This window comes from Pinus tabuliformis, chromosome 4_2 (genome assembly GCF_031772625.1).
Source record: "Pinus tabuliformis cultivar Carrire ecotype Pingquan chromosome 4_2, CPIR1, whole genome shotgun sequence".
Taxonomy (NCBI): Eukaryota; Viridiplantae; Streptophyta; class Pinopsida; order Pinales; family Pinaceae; genus Pinus; species Pinus tabuliformis.
In genome coordinates, this window is record NC_142304.1 from 679,099,611 (window position 1) to 679,115,112 (window position 15,502).

A 15,502-nucleotide genomic window follows, 5' to 3' on the forward strand; every position below is an offset into this window, starting at 1 on the left:
GGACAGCATGAGAAGAGATTTAACCAAAGGCACAGGATATTTCGAAAGGCGAGATAAGCATGAGATTTTAGCAATTGAATTGAAATTAAATGGGGTGAAAAGACTGTTTAAGAAAGCTGAAAAGGGCATTAATATATCAATCCTTTCCAGGTAGAAGAAAACACATAAAGACTGAACACTTCCTCAAGGCAGAGCAATGACTGATTTCTACCTTTCTGACTTAAAAGTATTCAGCTGGAAACGATCATGAATGAACTACAAAAAACCACAGGATACATATGAAACAGAAAGAAAAAACACATGCCAAAAATCATACCGCAAGAATCTTATAAATCAGAGCTGCACCATTTAATTATTTCTCTGTCAAAACTGTACAGTGATAGTGCTGGGTTTTTTCTTCCCACACTTTTCTCAGAACTCAGAACCCTTTACACATAAATTTTCATACAAGAAATAGACTCAAGAATGGGAAAATAGATCGATGAGAATAGGGGCCGTTTCACCTAAAATCATGAGAATAGGAAAAGTCTGCTCTAAAAAGGAGCAGCGTTACATTTTGTTTGTTGATGTCTAATTAAAAGACAGAATCTAGAGCTTGGACCATTTGAATTGCAGCTGTAGTTAAAAATAGACCATCGTTTCCTATCTTTCTGCTGCGGTGACTTTTCACCTTACGGTGGCCCTTTGAATCAAAAACTAATTTTTCAATAAAAGCGGTTTTCCACTAAAATTTGCCTTTAATGAACGCACCCAACTGCAGTTTGCTAAGCTCAACACGTGTCTCTATTTTGCAGAAATTACTTATGTCACTGGTCTGAGAGAGCTTGTCTAATGAAAGCGTAACAATGATCACCCTGCACACCTCCACTGTGAACCAAAACACTATGAAGAGTATATATAAATTACGCACACTTCTATCTGCATCTGGAGAGAGATATTTGCCATTGTATCTGTCTATGTCAAGTGAAGTAGAAATTCATATCAATCATCTATCTTGACCATTGTGTCTCTCATGAAATCATATTCAACACTTCAACCGAATTTGTAGTACGGGAGGAAAACCAAGGAAAAGAACACCTTTTCTTGCCTTCTGACGTCCATACTGCTCGGCATGATATTTGTTATCACCATCAAGTTTTTTCAACTTCAATATACTTATCAAATGAAGCATAGACATCTCGACAGCCTTTAACATCAAGCTGTATATCGTAAAATTATTCCTTCCTTGTAGATTCATAATCCACATTTATGCACTCGGTGTAGTTCATATGATGTCCTTCAAATAGATGCTTTATTGTATCCTCAACAGCTGTGCCCTTCATTTTACCTTCTAACTTCTCATAGAGTAAGTGGTTTAGCTCCTGCAAATCCTCTGTTGTAACTTGCTCCACTTCCATGCTACAGAGAGGCATAGAGAAGCTTACATCATGCTTCTTTAGAAGAGCTCGAAGCCCACGAGTGGATCTTGTGAGATATGCAGCACATGTATTCTCCATTTTCGCATTTAAACTACCTCCCACAAACATGACTATAATTTGTTGAATGCAAAAATAAAAGATATCACGTCTTTTTCCTAAACCTGTGATAGATGGAACGAAATGAATCTACCCAAGCTGATTGTCATTTTGATAGGAACTCACTCTCTACAACATTGACACGAGCAACAGATAATGCCATAGTAGAAATAAGAGATGGTGGTAACATAGATTATGGGTACACCCATGAGTGCAACGCTTTCCAAAAGGAAATCTCCTTCTGTTGGGAGAACTGTGAGAAACAATTATAGTTTGCATGTACTTTATCATGTGAACAATCAAACCGAAAAATGAATTATTTTATCCCATGTACTTACTAGTATTATTCAACATATGGCACCAGTTAAGTGAAGAGGAAGAAATTAGGTGCATATTAACTTTCAGGCTCAAATCCAAAGGTACTCTATCTCCAGCTATTTGCAAATCATGTCCAAAACTGTTAGCATGCAAGGATGATCATAAATTTCTCAATAAACCTGGAGGGTCATGAGGTTGAGTGACAACAGCTGAGGCCTTATTATTTGCTAATCCCTTAAATGCCTTGGCCATATCAACAGTCGTTCTTGAAGACAAAGTAGGAGAACTCGAAGAGAGCTCAGCAACATTATGAAAGTTGTTATATTTTTGACACTCATCCTTCAGTTCAGTGTTCTTATTTGTATATGCACTATTTATGGGGGTATCTGGATTACCAGATGAAGTGTGATTTCCATTCCTTCTCTAAATAAATTTTGATGAAAGCTTCACATCAAATGGTGCGGAACCTTGGTTGGTCTCTTTTATCTGTTTATGAAGCAAAGGAGCATCCTTAAACTTGTTTCTAGAGCTAAGTATTTTAAGCCTATCACCAGGCTTGGTAACAGGATAAATATCAGCAACACGAGTATCGATGTATCTGGGCAGCTTGGGAAACTCAAATTTCTTAGGCCCAGAAACCATTGCATCATTGGACTTCTCTCCTTGTGATGTCATAAACCAGTAACGCTCCAACTACTCCTCTGTAATGCTCCAACTGCTCCTCAGAATGACACCTATCCAGCTGTGTCCCCAATTTGAAGTTTTATTTGATTTGTTATCAATGGTAAACATGCGAGCATCAAACTCCACGCCAATTGTCAAGTCGTGGACAAGCTGGAATCTCTTATCAGTGAACTGGAGGAGAAGACATGCCCACCCCTGAGTATTTGGCAGCCACCTGTACAACTGCAGCTCCATTTAATTCGAAAAACATTTTTGGAGCAGAAGGAATGAGATTATTTTGATTTTTATTTGAAGCCGTGGTGAATTTTTGTCTTTGACTGTTTCATTTTCCTTTTGTCGTTTGAATAACTTTTAATGAAAATGAGGATATCGAGTGATTGTTTCGCCGTCACAAACAAAATGCATTCAAATATCATATTCAAAGCACCCGATTTCCTGTGAAGATAATATATGCCACCATACAAAAACAAAAAGATAGATCTTGTTGAAAATACCATCCTTTAAGAACTGGCCATTTAGCGATTGAAATGGAGTCCTTCATAGATGCCTTTAAACCAAAATTCGCTCCCACGCAAGAACACCGCATCATGCTAATAATGAAAAGTTGGTTTGGGGCAGGCAATGGATTTTTCTGAAAATAATACACCAGCCCATGGCAAACGCCTAGTTTATCTCAATCACAGGCTAAAACAACACCTGTCCCAGTTGCAATAATACTTATTTTATTTGAAAATCCGCAATCATATCATTAAAGTGTCAGTCCTTTATAAACATTGGCCATAGAGTCATCGTATTGTAACTCCAGGTCCATGAGGTTCTGAAGTCCAAATATCCATTTGGGTACCACAAATTTAGTCAGACTAACCGTTTCAAGGTGTTCCATGACTTCCAAGCAGAAGGATTCTTCCAAAGCTAGGTGCAGTACTATTACCGGTGGCATTGAGGAATACTGTAAGCTTCAATGTGAAACTGTAAATGATGTGGGTGGAACAGAAACAGAAACACCAAATGGCGCACTCCAAAGAGCCTTGTAACTCTCATTTCCTGCTATATTCAGGAAGCTCCTCTAAAGGTACGAGAATTGATCAAACTAGCTACTGTGATTGAAGGAACGTTAAGGTCATAACTAATTCCAACGTTTGAACTACATACAACACCGGTGTATTTGAGAAGAAGAGGTGCATATCCATTTATGGTACATAAGAACGCAATATAATATTCATAACCTGCATTGAAGATGAGTCTGGGATCCAAGGCAGCAGTTGGATTCACAAATCCACTTCCCATGTCAAAAGGTGTGGTCGAAATTGCATCGACATCTGGATTGCTGTAGGAGTGCTGTGCCATAATTAGTAACCCTTGATTGTCATTGAGTGATGCAGTGGGGGATAGTACAGAAGAAATGGCTGCTAGTTTAAATTTGGGGTATTTTTGTTTCATTAGAGCTGCCATTCCCGCTGTATGAGGTGCTACCATGCTTGTTCCCGAAAACATTGCAAAATTCTCGCCTTCAAATTCAGCTGAATCTGTGCCAAGAGAGTTTCAAGCAGCCTAGATGAGATTACCAGGAGTTATTATATTTGGTTTCAGTATATCTGTTGCATCTAAAAGATTGTCGTGCGGATTGGGCCCCCTTGAAGAATAATACATGACCTTGGGTGCTTTCTTGCTGTAATCTGCTTTCAATCCTCCAGGGACTGTGGCAACTCCTCCAAAATTAACAATGTTGTTAAATTCATCTCTAGTTATGGAGTCACTGTAGTATTTCAGAAAAGTCTTAGAATGATCTGAAGAGGAAATGATCAATCCCGACATTGTCAAAGGGACTCGATTGAACAGAAACCCAACCACAAAAGGGTCTATGTAGAAGATGATGCCCACTGCACTCAAATTGTTAGCAGTCATAACTGCTTGTCTCACATAAGGTAGACCAAGGGAAAACCTTGTTGTGTAGCTACAGATCAAGATGTTTCCTTCAACTAGATGTTGTTCCAATTCACTGGGATCTTGGCATTCATTGGCATACATATCATCAGTTCCATTATTTTCGGCATGAGTTGCAACAACTAGACTGTACATATCATCATCATCTGTTCCAGGAGCATGTCCAACTCCTGAGATTGTGAGATTGTTGCCAAGAACTATAGAATTATTAACTACGATCATCGGAAACAGCTCCCACTGTGAATATCCATGGGCTGAAGGACAAAATACTCTTTAGAGAAGGTCCATCATTTCCTGTAGCTTGAACGCCAAATATTCCAACTTTCACAGTGGACAACAAAGCCATGTCTATTGGGTTAAAGAAAGTCGCAATCCCAGAAGGTGGCCTATTAGGTATGATTGACGAAGACAGTATATCAACCCCATCTTGAGCTGCCATGAGAAGAATTGAGCTGAAACAAATTGAGTTTTTGATGAATCAATGATGAATTTCATCCTTAGGGCTCTGTGCACCGCACGCACTCCTAGTGCGTCGCGCCAGTGTTAATTTACACTGTGGAGGAGCACCCAATGCGCCGCGCATGCCCAATGCATCGCACCACTCAGCCTATGCGCTGCGCCGGCAAAATCCAGCACATTTTTTGCCCAGTTTACCTCTAATCACTGATTTTACTCGAGATTCATTTGTCTCCGCACTTATTTTTGAGTGCATACTCCTTATTTTCTTTTCCCGATCTGAACCACATGATCATTTTCACTAAATGCTCCCTCCATTTCTGTATTTGCAAGTGATGGGTCTTTCTATGTTTATGGAGGCCATTCATAGTTTCAATTTATGTCATATGGGTAATATCGAAGTTTTCTCTTTTTAGTGTCCTGCTTGATTAAAATTATGACTCTTATGTTGATGCTTTGCAGGGATAGGAGCCACTGAACCTAGCAAGATGGGCAGGGTTGCTTGAAGAACTATAAAATCTTATCGATCATGTATCAAACGAACTTAATAATTTCTTCTTCAAAACAGAGTTTTGAAGAAGAAATGTCCTTCAGCATTAATAGTAATGTGAATCTTCAAGTGAAACCTTATTGAAGCTCCCTTTGGCCTGTAGGCGTTATTTCACACGTCTTGAGACAAAATCTCTGGACTCAAGAATTAAAATGACTCTTTTTTACCAAAATGGCATTTGATGACTGCAAATGACGAGAAATGAACCTTGGTGAATTTGACTCTGACAGAGGACTGACAAGACTAAGTCTAACATTGGCTCCAATTGGGATGGAAGCTGCCACTTCGTGGAGGTGCCAAGAACAACAGATCTCTAGAAGAGCTAGACAGTGCCTTCGTCCATTGGGCTATGGAGTCCATTATTCCGACAAACCAACAAGAATCAATTTATTGACTAAAAACTTGACTCAAACTGACTAAATGCAAACTGACATGACTGAAAAAAACTTGACTCTAACAAACTAACTCAAAATGGCAAAGACCTGGACTTAAATCTTAAAGCTTGGTGGCAGTACATGGCCACTTGTGTTTCTTACAAGACAATATATCCTCAAACTATATCAAAATTCCAATGCAACCAATCAAGAAGATGGCTTCTTGACTGATTCTTCCTATCAGATCTTCTGGTCAACAGTGGATGTTTGTAACTGGGTCTCCAAAAAGATAATTTACCATGATCTCCTTCATCACTGAACACTACAATAATCACCTTCACTTCTGGCTGCAACAAACTTGCCAGAGGATCTTGAAAAACGTGAAGATTTTCCATTGCCACCTCCTGCTGAGAAAATGAGATGTCTTTTTCTCTTTCTTCTGATTTTTCTTCATAAATAAGAGCATGTTCCTGGTCTTCAAAAAATTCTGAACGAGTAGATGAGCAGATTTCCTCTTCAAAGAACATTTCAAAACACGAAACATATGAAGAAGAATCTGAAATGGGATCCGTAATGGTCAGGTCTTCGGTAGTCTAAACATCTTGCAGGCTATCTTCATATGATATGACAGCTAGATTCTCATTACATTCGTTAGTCATAAGAAAAGAAACTTCAAATGTTTCATGAAAATCAAGCATGACCTTTCTGTCGTCTATCATAAATTCATCCAGAGAATCTTTTTCACCTACTTGAACGAAGATATCCTCTTACTGTTCATGGATTAACTGAATTACCTTGGTAGGAAGGCTGTGTTCTGATGAGATGAGGGCAGTTAGGCTTGTAACTCTATCTTCTTCATTTGAGGCAACCTCAACAATGCAATTTTCTTCTATGAGATCCGAAACAACATGTTTTTCCTCATCACAATCCATCTCTCGATCTGGTTTATCATCATCATTTTCGCAGATTGGAACATCATTTTCCTATGTATCCTCATTTATTTCAACCAGATCTGAAATAGGACTTCTTTTTTCATCATTTTCAGTCATATGGAAATCTTTAACCTGCTGATTTTGATCCTGCTGCAAAGTTTCCTCTAAGAGTTCTATAGACTACTGAAATGGGTTTTCACACAGGCTTCCATGATCTCATCATCCGTAAAATTATCATCCTCATAGTATTTTTCAAGGCTTTCAATAAAAGTAGAAGCATGTTTGCAACAGTCATGAACTAGATTTAATGATGGATAAGAGTCTTTATATCTTTCAATGAACAGGGCATGAAAATCCTTTAGATAGTAAATACAAGCAGGCGGAAAACTTTCATACCAAGATTGGGCTTCACCTTCTAGAGTGGCCAGGAATATCTTCATTAAGCAATCTTCAGGAAAATCAACCTTCAACTTACGAATATGCATGTGAAATCAAACTAGATGTAAAGAAGCGTCCTTATTACCATCATATTTAAATGTAGGCAAATTCCTTGACCAATCTACTTTCGAAATCTTATTTGGAAAGCCTAGAATGTGATCTCAGCTCATGGGAGCATATCTTCTTGCAATCCGTTCCATTTTAAGAAATCTCAAAGCTACTGATCCCTTTGTCGTGGAGTCACCATGAAACACCGGTTGCTAGATTCTTCAGTGAAAGGAGTCGCCAGGTGAATGATTTTTAGCCGTCTTCTTATGTCTGATCGTTGTTCACCATCAACTATCAGCTCTGAACTTGAGATATGTACTAGGGCAGGACAATTTTCAAGCAAACCATTCTCGTCCCCGGCGGAGTCGCCACTATGTTAGCGCTCAAATCTGCCTCAGGCTAAACGAAGGCGAGGTTCAAGGCAACATCAAACCAAGCTTAGCCTCATAGCTAGCCCTACGAGGATAGGAGAGGGCTCTCTCCGGATCTATCTCGATGAAATGAGCAATAGGGTGCGAGATGACTTAAAATGGGAACTGATTTTAGGCTAGTAAATGAGTTTGAATGAGGGATATTTGATTTAATGACTAAGTTGCTGGGTTGTATGGGACAAGGACAACATGAGCAAAGATTTAACCAAAGGCATAGGATATTTCATAAGGCGAGATAAGCATGAGATTTTAGCAATCTAATTGAAATTAAATGGGGTGAAAAGACTGTTTAAGAAATCTGAAAAGGGCATTAATATATGAATCCTTTCCAGACAGAAGAAAACACATAAAGACTGAACACTTCCTGAAGGAAGAGAAATGACTAAATTCTACCTTTCTCACTTAAAAGTATTCAGCTAGAAATGATCATGAATGAACTGCAAAACATCACAAGATACATATGAAACAGAAAGGAAAAACACATGCCAAAACTCATACCGCAAGAATCTTATAAATCAGAGCTGCACCATTTAATTATTTCTCTGTCAAAACTATACAGTGATAGTGTTGGGTTTTTTCTTCCCACACTTTTCTCAGAACTCAGAACCCTTTACACATAAATTTTCATACAATAAATAGACTCAGGAATGGGAAAACAGATCAATGAGAATAGGGGTTGTTTCACCTAAAATCATGAGAATAGGAAAAGTCTGCTCTAAAAAGGAGCAACATTACATTTTGTTTGTTGATGGCCAATTAAAAGACAGAATCTGGAGCGTGGACCCTTTGAATTGCAATTGTAGTTAAAATAGACCATCGTTTCCTATCTTTCTGCTACGGTGAATCTTCACCTTACGTTGGCCCTTTGAATCAAAAACTAATTTTTCAATAAAAATGGTTTTCCACTAAAATTTGCCTTTAATGAACGCACCTAGCTGCAATTTGCTAAGCTCAACACGTGTCTCTATTTTGCAGAAATTACTTATATCACTAGTATGAGAGAGCTGGTCTAATGAAAGCATAACGATGATCACCCTGCACACCTCCACTCTGAACCAAAACACTATGAAGAGTATATAAATTGGCACACTTCTATCTGCATCTAGAGAGAGATATTTTCCATTGTCTCTGTCTATGTCAAGTGAAGTAGAAATTCATATTGATCATCTATCTTGACCATTGTGTCTGGCATGAAATCATATTCAACGCTTCAACCGAAGTTGTAGTATGGGAGGAAAACCAAGGAAAAGAACACCTTTTCTTGCCTTCTGAAGTCCATACTGCTCGGCATGATATTTGTTATCACCATCAAGGTTTTTCAACTTCAAGATACTTATCAAATGAAGCATAGACATCTCAGCAGCCTTTAACATCGAGCTGTATGTCGTAAAATTATTCCTTCCTTGTAGATTCATAATCCACATTTATGCACTCGGTGTAGTTCATATGATGTCCTTCAAATAGATGCTTTATTGTATCCTCAACAGATGTGCCCTTCACTTTATCTTCTAACTTCTTGCAGAGTACTTGGTTTAGCTGATATAGTGTGCCTCACAAGAAAGAGACCAGATGGCTAGCAAGGTGGTAGAATACATAGAATATCCCTATGCATAAGATGGACAACCTGGTGTGGGACACTCCTCTGACTTGATAGACACATTGAGAACACCGAAGGAAGAAATAAGGAATTTCAAAGTAGACAATGACAACATCATGCAGGGACAATAGAAACAAGCTGAGGTGAATGCAATATTACTTCAGAGTTTTTTAGATTTGTAGCGACAGGGACCTCTTTGGATCATATATGGACATGAGGAAAAAACTAATGGGGCATATTGTAGCAGGTCTCATAGTGGACATAGGTCAAATAGATCTGGCACCATCATGGATGGGAGGATGTTGGAAACTCCAGATAGGAGGGGTGACAGGCGCATATATTACTCTAGTTTTGGTTCTGATAGACATCATGATCATGATCATTATCATTCGCATAGGAGGAATGATAGCGGATAGTTTCCAGATGAGTTCAAGAAGGAAAAAACTCCTACCTTTGATGGAGAGTTGAAGAAATCGAAAGATGCGGAGGCTTGGTTGCTTGGCATGAGGAAATTCTTTAGATTGCATGATTACTCAGAAAGCATGAAAGTAAGGATAACACTTTTCAGTCTCAAAGGCAAAGCGGATATTTGGTGGAAGACGTGAAGAATGTCAAGGACATACATGAGGATGATTTGACTTGGTATGTATTTTAAATGCTCTTCAAGAAGAATTAGTTGTCTCGGAGGTATTATGATGACATAGCTAAGGAGTTTTATGATTTGCAGATGGGTTCTATGACATATGAGGAGTATACTAGCATATTTTTTGAGTTGTTGAGATATGTGCATTAACTAAGAGAAGAGAATGCCAAGGTTGAGACATTCATTAGTGGATTTTGAGTAGCATATAGAGACTGGATTAAGTTAGATAAAGCTAGATCATTGGAGGAGGCCATTCGAAACTTGAAACGTAATTATGAGCATTCAAAGCGCAAAGTTGAGGTGAAGCATGACTTGAAGAGAAACAAGAATGCTAAAGGAAAATGGACACTGAAGCGAGGAAGACCTCAAGATGCAAGTGGGAAAGATAGTGTAGTTCCTTACAAGGGATTCAATACAGTGGATCAGGGACGTGGAGAGCAGCGGTGGTAGGGAACCATTACAGTGTTGGATATGTGGTAAGGACCATCGTAAGAGGGATTTTCCATTATATCAGAGTGGTGGTAGACCCCAGATCTACAGTGATCAAGAGGCACATACAATTGGTGATGTTATTCATAACATTCCTCTGATTTAGGGAGGTATGGAAAATAGGTAGGCAGATCATAAGGCATCAATCATTGAGATGGATGGTAAGCTTTGTGACCAAGTTGTTTCTATTTTTATTTATCCTAGATCTTACTATAGCTATATTAATCTTGACCACATGGATAAGTGTGGTTTAAGAAAAGAAGTGCATGTAGAATCTTGGTTGGTAATGAAAAATAAAATACCATTAGAAAAAATCACCTTATGAAAGTCCTAATTTACAATGGCCACTCCATTTCATAAATCAACAAAGCTTAGTGTGGGGCTATGAACCCTAAAACTATATCTCTCTTCCGTAGGCTCTAATTTCACTTCCTTACATCCAAGGAAACATTAACCTTATTTCCGAATTCTTAGTCAAAAATAATATTAAACCCTTATTTAAACCTCACAAAACACTCAAATAATTATATGATTATGCCTAGGATAAGACTAATCCTATGACTACATCAACTTATTAAAGTCGTTTCTTGTATGGTAAGTCATACATATCATTAATTTATTTCAATGTTCAATGTTCGTCTCAAAGAACACATAACAGACACAAACTACTACCACATTTCCAAATTTTCCATTTTCAAACACTTCTTTAAACACCTTACGACTCTCACATTCGTTATGCTTTTGAAATTGAATTTCATCATGAAAACATTAAATGGGAAGATGATTATAGACTTAGGTAATCATGGAATATCCTCTATCAACTTGATAAATCATAGTCAACATTCTTAATATTCATTTCCTTTTTTGCCTTTCTATCTCCCTCTAGGATTTTCACTCCTTCTCCCTATCTCACTCTTCTATTCTCATTTTTTCCACCATATTTTCTTTCCAAGCTCACCCCCTCCTTTTTTCTTCCTCTTATAATCTAATAGCCCTTAGCCTATTTGTTTGTTATTACTATTCATTAATTTCTCCCTAGTTTATTGTTATTCCTTTTTTTTAAATAGTTTTTTCTTTTTATTTTTTTAATTTATAATTTTATGTGATAGTCAATATTTTGGGCTATTTTATCACGATCGTTATGCGGGCCGACAACCGAGACAAAAAAGGTGCAATAATGAAGGGTACCTAGGCACTTAATACCGTCGTCCCCCACATGCTCAAGGTAGGGGGTGTGGTAACCCTTGGCATGATTGCATGCTCGGGAGGTGGGCAATGTGGTGGGAATAGAGGCAAGGCAGGGTATAAAGAATGGTGAGGAAATTTGACGTGCAGCCTTATCGCGATAACTTGTGGAAAAGGGTGGTATCACAGGGCTGGAGGAGAACGTCAAAATGCGAAGAACCAGGGCCATCGACGAACACCTGCAAACTTTGAGTATGTTATTTGGATCCACCTCAGAACTATAATTATGGTATTGTTGGGGTTTAGCAGGGGTGCAAGGGGTTTTGTTTAGGGTATAGGAAATTGTTTGTGGCAATGGGGTAGGCAACTGCTTGCCATGGCCTTGTTATATGTCTATACCTTCTGTCAAATGGGCGAAACCCATGACTATTGGGGGTAATTTCGTGTTGTTAGGATGGGAAGATTCACGCTCAGTAAACAAGGATAGGGGGAAGCTTGACTGTCACAAGGTAATGCAGGAGGGGCAATTAACCATAGATGGGGACAAGGGAAAGCAGCTCATAGGAGGCTTGGGAAGCAGTTTTACCCATGACTCGAAATATGATCACTGAGCTACCTGGAACCCATGCCGGAGTGATGGCAAGGCCATAAACTCTCGGTGGTGACCCAGCTGGGGGGAACTGAGAGGCAAAAGCACTAAGTCTGAGGCAGAGGGGGAAAGGTACCTGAACTACAGCATGCATATAACCAGAAACAAGGGGGGTCTACGAGCTTGGCATGGGCATGGGTTGGTAGACCTACATATAAACGAGAGAAATCAAGATAGGGAAAAGGGCACTTCAAGGAGCTGGGGTCATGGCCTTTCGCATTGGGGGTTGCGGGCTCCTACCCATCCCAGCATGACTATGGGGAGAATTATTGGAGAGGAGAAGCAAGGCAACAGGTACCCCGCTGCAAGCAACAATGAATGGGTGAGGTGGTGCATAGTTTCAATTATGTGTTTTAATCTAACTTATTGTGGATGCCATCAGTGCTCGGGACAATAAGTTATGGCTTGTGCTACGCGAGTCCAAGCACGTGGTAGGAGAGGCCCGACACCCAGGAAAGATAAGGGGTTGAGCACGTCAGAGCCACGAAAAGGAAAAAAATCAGTAGAAAATCTCATAACAGATCCAGCGGGGGCTTACTGAGACGGGACATATGTTGGCATCCAGAAATTGCTGGAAGAATGGGAAGAGGAAGTGAAACAAGGAAGCAAGATAGAGGAAGAGATGGAAAACTGGAGAAACTTAGTTCCAGATTTGGGAAACACCCGTGGGAGAATCACTCAATTCAAGCAAACTCTGTACTTGTATTGGCTAATGAAGAGTTTAGTATGCAAGGCAATGGAGCAGATCTTAGTGGGAATGGCGATGACACTACAGGGAATGTCGAACTACAAGAAGGATATGGATAAAATCCTCTTTCAGCTACACAAAGAGGATATTAGGCTGGATAGAAATGACCGCCATATCCCTTGCATCCTAGAGCTATACGATATGCCAGGAGCATCCACAATGGACGGCACTTGTTGCGTCTGTCTCAGAGGGACAAAAATATTAGGTTCCTACCCATGCATAATTTTCTCTTATGCAAATAGATTTTAATTTCCATGTTGCAACTATGAATTTATATAGTTATGTAGTGTTTAGCTTTTCATTTCCATGCTGCAATTATGAGTTTATATAGTTATGTAGTGTTTGGTCATGAAATATAGGCATATCTAGCCTGGCTGGAAAGACTAAGACAGTATTATTTTTTGATGGCTTACAATGCGGACCGGTGGCCAACAGACTTGGCTTCCCTCTAGTGCACGTTGAGGCCACTCGATTTATTTGTGGTGTAAACTTGTTTATGTTTAATAGAAAATGGAATGAAGGATTTTTTGGCAAAGTTTTGGTTATAGTTGCTCACTTGTGGAATTTGGGTTGCCCCATGGGTTTTTGATGAGGTTGAATCCCTTTCTACTTTTAAAATAGTGATTGAAAAATTAAACTACAAATTTAAGGTTTGTAATTAAAAAAATTATCTAAGAAATTGTGAACACCTTATCTTTATAAATGTTTTAGTATTTAAGAATGGGTGAAGTGTCCACTCAAAACATAGAACTTTCAAATATCCACACAATTTATTCTAAAATTCTCTCTTAAGAAAATTCCCATAATTATAGACAATTTTTTAAAAATGTCCAAATCTATATTTTCTACAGTTTCATAATAATTTTCTCAACAACAGACAATAAATTATTAATTCTATTTTTACTTTTATTTTAAATCGGTAAAAATATTTTCATAACATTTTAACATATCTTCTATATAAACCTAATAAAAATTATATATTTTGAAAACCAATTCCTTTATCTACAAAAATTATATATTTTGAAAACCAATTCCTTTATCTACTTTTTATTTTTTAACAATATATCAAATCCAGCCTAAGTACCTGTTAGCTGTTCTCTACCAAACGTCAAATGGTAGACGTATTCACTTAGACTCAAAATAATTTTTAGAAATTTGAATGTTCCTCCACCGCCATGTTAGCCGACACACGAACGCAATTATCATGAAATCATGATGACGGACGCCCAAACCAGCCGACACACGCAAACAATTTGCTTCCATTTCCACTATTAATTGAACTCGATTGACTTTGAGTGAAAAGGGCAAAGGTATTTCTGTTCTTCCATCGTTGATTGTCATTTTAATTACCTTGCAGTTTGCGTTGGATATTCAGAATTCGGCTAAATGGAAGGACAGCGACCAGAACAACAACGCGGCGAAGAAAGAGAATATAGAGAATTATCAGTTGAAATAGCGGAGATTATAAGAGCACTGGGGAGCTTGAGGAACGATGGCAGGTTCTTGAGGAGCTTGAGGAGCTTGAGGAAGAAACTGAGGCAGTAAATGAAAGAATACTTCAATTTACGGAACGTTGGGTTCGTTTTCCCTCACAAGAAATGCAGGTGGAGTTAGAGCAAAGAATAGTAGAATTGAGTGAGCGATCTCAACGTTTTCCTGAGCAGCTTCCATCGTTCAGGTGGTTACAGGAGGTCGCCGCCCCGCTACTGCAGCAACCTCGCATAACGATTCCAGAGGGGAATACCGATAATGATTTTTGCATAATTTGTCAAGACAATATTCTGTTTGGAGAAGTGGCACGTGATCTTCGGTGCGGCCACAGGTACCACCAGACATGCATCTTCGAATGGTCGTTAGCGAATCCAATTTGTCCATTTTGCCGAGCACGCATAAACGAGGCACCGGAACGACGCCGGGCCCTGGAACCACGCCGGGCCCTGGAACCGTTATAAATGTTTGTTGAATCTTTAGGAGTCTATAAATGGAAGGACAGCGACCAGAACAACAACGCGGCGAAGATAGAGAATTATCAGTTGAAATAGCGGAGATTATAAGAGCACTGGGGCAGTAAATGGGTTCGTTTTCCGTCACAAGAAATGCAGGTGGAGTGAGCGATCTCAACGTTTTCTTGAGCAGCTTCCATCGTTCAGGTGGTTACAGGAGGTCGCCTCCCCGCTATTGCAGCTACCTCGCATAACGATTCCAGAGGGGAATACCGATAATGATAATGATGGTGAAGTGGCACGTGATCTTCGGTGCGGCCACAGGTACCACCAGACATGCATCTTCCAATAATAGTAACGCTTTCTACATTAAAGGATAGTACACATATGTGATGAGATTCTTAGAATGATAATGCTTTCTACATTAAAATAAAGTACTAACATTAAAAGAAAGTATAGACATGCCCCGAGTGCCCAGATCGTAAGGGTAACCAACATATTTTGGGTTAGTATCTTCTTAACGTGCGCGCCATGTATGTCACCCATTAAATAATATACT

General features: G+C 39.0%; 1 pseudogene; it reads right to left on the reverse strand.

Annotated features, from left to right (window-relative positions):
* Positions 1-3,385: 3,385 nt before the first annotated feature.
* Positions 3,386-4,899, reverse strand: LOC149171257 (subtilisin-like protease SBT2.3 pseudogene; annotated as a pseudogene).
* Between the last annotated feature and the right edge of the window lie 10,603 nt (positions 4,900-15,502).